Source organism: Hyperolius riggenbachi, chromosome 2 (genome assembly GCF_040937935.1).
Source record: "Hyperolius riggenbachi isolate aHypRig1 chromosome 2, aHypRig1.pri, whole genome shotgun sequence".
In the NCBI taxonomy this organism is placed as follows: domain Eukaryota; kingdom Metazoa; phylum Chordata; class Amphibia; order Anura; family Hyperoliidae; genus Hyperolius; species Hyperolius riggenbachi.
Window position 1 is genome coordinate 224,239,669 of NC_090647.1, and position 7,003 is coordinate 224,246,671.

At 41.7% G+C, this 7,003-nt stretch overlaps 1 long non-coding RNA gene across 1 annotated transcript in view; it reads left to right on the forward strand.

Moving 5' to 3' along the window:
- The window catches only part of LOC137544232 (uncharacterized), a 28,083-nt gene extending 21,508 nt beyond the window's left edge, over positions 1-6,575 (forward strand). The window contains exon 3 of the long non-coding RNA XR_011025788.1: positions 6,189-6,575. This is a non-coding gene — a long non-coding RNA (uncharacterized lncRNA). The remainder of the gene's footprint in view (positions 1-6,188) is intronic.
- Positions 6,576-7,003: the final 428 nt, after the last annotated feature.

Consider the following 7,003-nt stretch of genomic DNA (forward strand, 5'->3'; position numbering starts at 1 on the left):
GCCACTCAATTATTCATGGTGAGATCCAGAATTAGGAGTCATAGACCGTGGCAGGGACCAGACCTCCCTTCCCTTTCCTTTTTCCTCCTTCTGTCCTCTCTGTTCATCCCCTCCTCCTTTCCACCCTCTCTCCTTGTTGAAGGTATTTATGCCTACCCGTCCCATCTGGATGGGGCCAGAGGCTTTCGGGCGGAGTCCTCAGTTTGGGGCCTGGTGTTCGCACTGGAGCACTGGACTCCTACACCTACATAGAACCCGGGGCCTCACAGCCCCCCCCTTTTTTTTTTTTTTTGAAGGACTCCTCATCATGACTCTATAGCGGTCTTGCTTAACATGTGCAAATGTCAACTAAATGTCAGCCATGATGTTTTGTCTCATTGAGCATTTTGCCCTGTATTGTACACTGTAATATTCCTTTGAAAACTTCAATAAAACTGTTTGAAATAGAAAAACAGCTTCCCATTTTGAATGAGGTGCTTAAAGGCAACCTTCACTCTCAAAAAAAAAAAAAATGGGTTTCACTTACCTGAGGCATCTACCAGCCCCTTGCAGCCATCCTGTGCCCTCGCAGTCACTCACGGCTCCTCCAGTCCCCCGCTGTCAGCTAGTTTTGTTTTTGATGACTCAGAGACGGCAGGGCAGCCACACGTACGTTTGCACGTATTCCCGTTGGTGCAGGAAGCTATCATGGGAATTAACACATACATTTTTACGCATTTCAGGTGCAACGCATAAATGTTTACGCATTGCACCAGCAACGCGTAAAAATGTACGTGACCGGAGGAGCCATGAGTGACTGTGAGGGCACAGGATGGCTGCAGTGGGCTGGTGCCCCAGGTAAGTGATACTCATTTTATTTTTTAGAGTTAAGGTTCCCTTTAAGTGGTATTGTAATCATATTTCATCTATAGTCTAAAGCATTGAACACCGCAAAAAATTAAAAGCTAAAACCATCTGATTGTTTTTAAGGGTTAAAATTTAAGTTTTACACATCATTTAGCTGCTAATTGATAAGCCTGCCTTTGCCAGCCAGAAATATCAGCTTGAGTGGGAAATGTATACTCTGTGTAAACAAGGCAGACATGTTTCTGCTGTATCTGGGGGGTCCTGACAGTTTCCTGTCTGTGAACCTCATTGTACTGTGAGAAATAACGGCTGTTTCCAACTGCCAAGCAAGCAGTCTCTCTTTCTGTGCCTGTGTACATTTATAAAGGAACAAACTTTTAGCCTATCACATTGTATTAGGCTTCACTGCCTCTGTTACCGAATGCATTATGCGGTGCGTTGGGATACCATAGTGCGTTGGATAAACTTACTATTGCAGTGTGTCTTTCTGCATTAAGATGCCCCCTAAGTGTGCAGTGAAAATAACTTTTGATTTGACATAATTTATATTATATCTTACTGGTGTCACAAAAAAACCCTATTTTTGCTATTAGGACTGCAGTGAGAGTATTTTGTATGCATACCCTATTCATTTAGATTATTGCCTTGGGTGTTGCCATGATAAAGAGACTCTGCACGGTCTGAAAGCGCTGGCTTATCATCGTTCTTTTTGAAGCAATAAAGTTTGCGGATTTGAAGGAGGTGCCAGCTTTACCTCAGGATGGAACTTTAACTCAGGATGGAACTTCATCCCAATAAGTAGCTGATACCCATTAGAAATCTTTACCTTTTCTCAAATACATCATGAGGGGGGTCCGTGTGGCTGATATTGTGGTGAAACCCCTTCCAAAGTGTGATGTCATTACATGGTCCGGACAGTTTGCTGTCTGTGAACCTCATTGCATTGTGGAAAATGGCAGCTTTTTTCAACTGCCAGTGGCAAGCAAGGAATATCTCCCTCTGTGCTTAGACCTCTAGATCACCTGGCAGAACTAAAGATGTCCCCATTAGTGATCAATTTCAGAATGTAAATCAGGGAGAGGAAAGATTTTACAATGGGCAAACACTGACTAAATCATTTATAAATGAATATTGCAAACATAAGCAATTTTTTTTATTATGTTAGTTACACTTGTTTTATAAGTATAAATAACAGCATTTAGTGTATATTATTTTATACATCTTAAAGTCTTGTGAATAGACCTCATTGCGTCCTGTGTACTGAGACGGCTACTACTGTCTACCAGTAGGATTTCAGCAGTTTCTACTCCTTTCAAAGCCATCTGCGGAGATGCAAAGTCCTTATGATTTTCTACTCCTTCCTCTCCATTTTAATTCCAGATTATAACAATATAATAAGAAAAGCCTTGTGTGTGTACATGTGTGTGTGAGTATCGCTGTGTGTGTGTGTCTTTGTAGGGGGAGGGGGGGGGTATAAATGCAAGGTTATGTGTATATTAATTAATTTGGGATGCAAAGGATCACAGCCAGTGGTGGTGCTGAGCTTTCTGCTTTGCATAGCACTGCTTCCAATCATTTTTTTTTATTCTGACACGGTTTCTTACTACTGGTGTATAAAACCACATAACACCACATATACATAGAATCAAATTACCAGAGAATCAGAGTAACTGCTGACAAGCGAGAAAACTGTTATATGCCCAAATCCGTTTCCATTGCTTCTTTTAGCCAGTTCCGAGGACAGCTGATACCCTGGCTGACATTATACCAGGAGTTTGTAAGTTTTGCACCAAACAATTAACGTCTATATTGGTTGAAACATCTTAGGAGGATCTGATCATTGCCAAACAAACCATTAGAACCATTACACAGGATTTGCTTAACACTAGACCTCCGGGACAGAAAGAGAGAAAGCAGTAGCTGAAAAATGATGTGCACAGTTAAAAAAAGACTTTGATTACCATTAAAACAAACCACTTATAATCATGGTTCCAATTACCTTGCATGTTTATAGGCTTTGAAATTGTTATTTTCACCTTGATGTTCCGAAGGTTTAGGATTTTATGATTATTATTCTTTCATCATATGGATGTAACATTGCATTTCATCTTCTTATGGCTTCTTCAATTGTTTATATTTCACCTGCATGGTTATGATTCCCTTTAACTCTTCAGTTTTTCCAAATTATGTGCTTGCTTTGGAAATGGTTCGCCTTTGGCTATATTTACTTTTATGATACCTTCTGTTCAGTTAACTGAATGCAGATAGGACACCAGCACTGGAAACCTCAAAGCTCTTTGCTAATGCTTTCAAATTGAGAACGCAGACACATAATTGCTTTTGTTGGATCACAATCTCAAGTAGCAAAAAGCATTTTAAACATCTGCCCAGCTTTTGATTGGCTTTTTGTCATCTTCCCTTTTGGCCATAGTTTGATGCTCTGAAAATCTCTTTCACCAAATCAGCAAAAGACATAGTAAATAGCCTTTATGTGGAGCTTCACAACAAAGATTTTATGTTTCAGCCGATTCATCATCCGACAGTAAATTGTGTGAGTAGTCACAGAGGGGTGTAGCGTTCATATGTCCTTTTGCTGCATCATTCGTTAAGGATTCAGTTCATTTTAGTTTATTCCAATGACTTACACTTATGCTGATCATCAGCAGACAATGAGATGTGCTCAATCTACCTGCCTTTGTAATGATTTTAGCACACTGGATACTTTAGTAACCTTTGCTTTTAAGGAATATTTGGCCAGGTTTCACAGGACCGTTTTTCACACCTGGCTGTATTAACATATAATACAGTTATAAAATATCTAGCTGTTCTGTGCTGCAGTCACACATCCAGGTGCTTCTAAATACAGCACACACAGTCATGCAATGACACTATGGAAAGGTGAGGTTACCATACAGCATTATTTCCAATCTACTGTTACGTTTACAGATGGTGTCCTGTTGACTCAGCTACCAGTGGTTGGTGTGGGCTCTCCGAAGGCGTGGAGTCTATGTGGCTACGGGTCTTCACCAGAGCACCCCGCAAGGGTTGATGGGCCGCTACCCCTAGTGGGCAACGGACTATTTTGCTGCCTGGTAGCCACAGGTCACGACCCTCAGGATTGCCCTACTGGTAACACGAGGGAACAGTTGACACTGCGATGTGGAGTTCAGTAGATCGGGCGAGGTACAGATTAGCAGGCAAGAGCATAGTCAGACAGTCCGGGGTCGAGGCAGGCAGAGTTCGTTCAATATGGGTAAACAGGCAAGTGGTCGAGGCAGGCAGAGTTCGTTCAGAATGGGTAAACAGGCAAGTGGTCGAGGCAGGCAGAGTTCGTTCAGTACGGGTAAACAGGCAAGTGGTCGAGGCAGGCAGCAGATAAGCGGAGTCAGGAACAGGCCGAGGTCAGTATCAGGAATCAATCAGAAGAAATGCGGGCAGAGTAACGAGCACAACTGCTAGCAAGCTGCATAAACAGACAGCACTGCTGCTCTGACCCAGTGGCTTTATATAGTCTATGGCGGCAAATTTGCACAAGAGTCCGCATTACGGTAGCGTGCATGCGTACTAACAGCCGCGTTAGAATGCCGTTCATGCGTACAAACCAACGCGTCTTGCCACGCATGCGTGACCTCCTGTCTGCAGCGGAAATACTATTGGCGTCACTCCGAAAGGCGTGACGCGATGGAATAGGCGAACATATCGTCGTCTGGACCCGCGCGCGCAACAAACACTGGGCCAGGCGACCAGGAGAAGTACGCTGAACAGGATGGCGAGTATGACATCTACTTTATACTGATACTTTATTGAAGTTAGCTGAACATTATGAAATGGTTGCAAGACCTTATTGCATAACCAGAAATGTATCCAAACACCTTAAGCTTTGTATTATTTACATTTTTTTTTTACCATAATGACACCAGCTTACTATTTGATTTGGTAAAATGAGTGTGATCAAATACAACAAAGTAAGGAAAGCAAAAGAAAAATGACAACTGTAACATAATTGCCATAAATAAGTAAAAACAATGTAAAGGGAATGTGAGGTACATGAGGTGAGAGGGATGTGGAGGATGTTATATTTATTTATTTTTAAACAATACTAGATGCCCGGCTGTCCTGACAATCCTCTACCTCTAATATTTTTAACGATAGACCCTGAACAAGCATGCTGATCTGACAAAAATCTGACAAGATTCGTTGTATGCTTGTTACAGGTGTGTGATTCAGACACTACTGCAGCCAAACAGATCAGCAGGACTGCCAGGCAACTGGTATTGTTTTAAACGGAATGAATATGACAGCCTCCATATACCTCTCAATTCAAGACTGTCTTTAAACCAACATTGAAAAAAAAAATAACTCAATGAGATGTATATGGGCTCAGAATCCATCTATAATTTTTTTTATCAACTGCAGTTTTAAATAAAAGTTTGCATCTAATTACATTGGCCCAAATCCAAATAACTTTTCTCCAAAGAGATATTTGCCTACTTTACCAATAAAATACCTTTAAAGCTCTCACCAAGCAAGAAATTACTCAAAATAAGTGTGACTTTACTTTTTCATCTACTTTTTGTATTTTTTCAATTGTTAAGCACTGATAACATATTTATTTTAGATAAGATAAAACGTTATTTTCTCAGGAGAAAAGTTGCTTGAATAGGACTATTGTGCCCCAAAGTACTTGCTACAGATGCTCTTAGTAATGCTTGTTGGCTTCAGGCAGGGCCGGGCCGAGGCATAGACTGGAGAGGCTCCAGCCTCAGGGCGCAGTGTAGGAGGGGGCGCAGAATTCATTCAGCTGTCATTCCTAATTGTATTTGAAGCAGAAATAAATAAGAAAAGGGGATACATGGCAGTGACTGCAAGCCAAATAACTAAATATTAAGGTGTTGGGGAGGTTGTGGGCCCTGTGGCCCTCTTAGTCTAATAGCAATCAGTCTGTGACTGATGGGGTGGCAGGGATGGAGGGGCGCACTTTGGTGTCTCAGCCTTGGGTGCTGGAGGACCTTGTCCCGGATCTGGCTTCAGGTACCCTCCTGTCATCTGTTGTGTAGAGTGTTTCATGCTTGGAAGTTCACTAGGCCGTGAAGCAGTGAATTTCAACTGGCTGTGTTCAGTTTGGAGCCTGTGCATGCCCAGTAAGTACGCCCTTGTGCATAGCATGGGTGCTTCTGGCCGAGAGGAATATTATAATTGGGCAGAAAAGGGAATGGAGGGACCATGGAGGCATTGAGCACTACTAGGAGCATCTGTAGTAAATACGTTATCCCACAATGTATTTAGTTTTAAAGCGTCTTTTCTGCTTCAGGTATCCTTTAACTTTCTTTCTCTCTCTCTAGGCAGCTGGCTGACTTTATGCTATTATAATTAGTCAAGAATTAGCTAGAAAACATATTCAGCAATCTTTCAAAGCATATTCTATGGGATAAAGACTGTATTCAAAGATAAATGATGTCAATCATCTATAAGCAGGGGAGTTACCGGTACCTGTATTTTCCAAATTCAGGAGTTCTCATTCAATCAACAAGCTGGGCGCTCATGGATTTTCTTAAAAAGCACATTTAACTTCCATATTTTGAAGCTCAGCTGATGATTTTACACTACTTGATGTACAGCCCACGATGTATACATTGTATGGCCGATGGAAAGTAAGTAGCAATGAGCTATCACACCACCATTTTTCATGTCATGTAGCTGTACAACACACTTGTTATGTGGTGTTTTTATAGTGGTGCATAAAGTTCAATCACCCTTTAATACTTTAAAGAATGTAATACTGAATTACATGTTACAATTCATGGAAGGTTCTATATATTTTGTTAATGAAATTGGTCTTGAATTTCTATCCTATGTACCCATATATTTGGTGGCTACGGTCACTAAGGTGGCGTAGTGGTTAGCGTTCTCGCCTTGCAGCGCTGGGCTCCCCGGTTTGAATCGCAGCTAGATCAACATCTGCATGGAGTTTGTATGTTTTCCCTGTGTCTGTGTGGGTTTCCTCTGGCCACTCTGGTTTCCTCTCACATCCAAAAATCATACAGATAAGTTACGGTAATTGGCTTCCCACTAAAATTGGCCCTAGACTATGATACATGCACTAGGGACTAGATTGTGAGCCCCTCTGAGGGACAGTTAGTGACAAGAAAATATACTC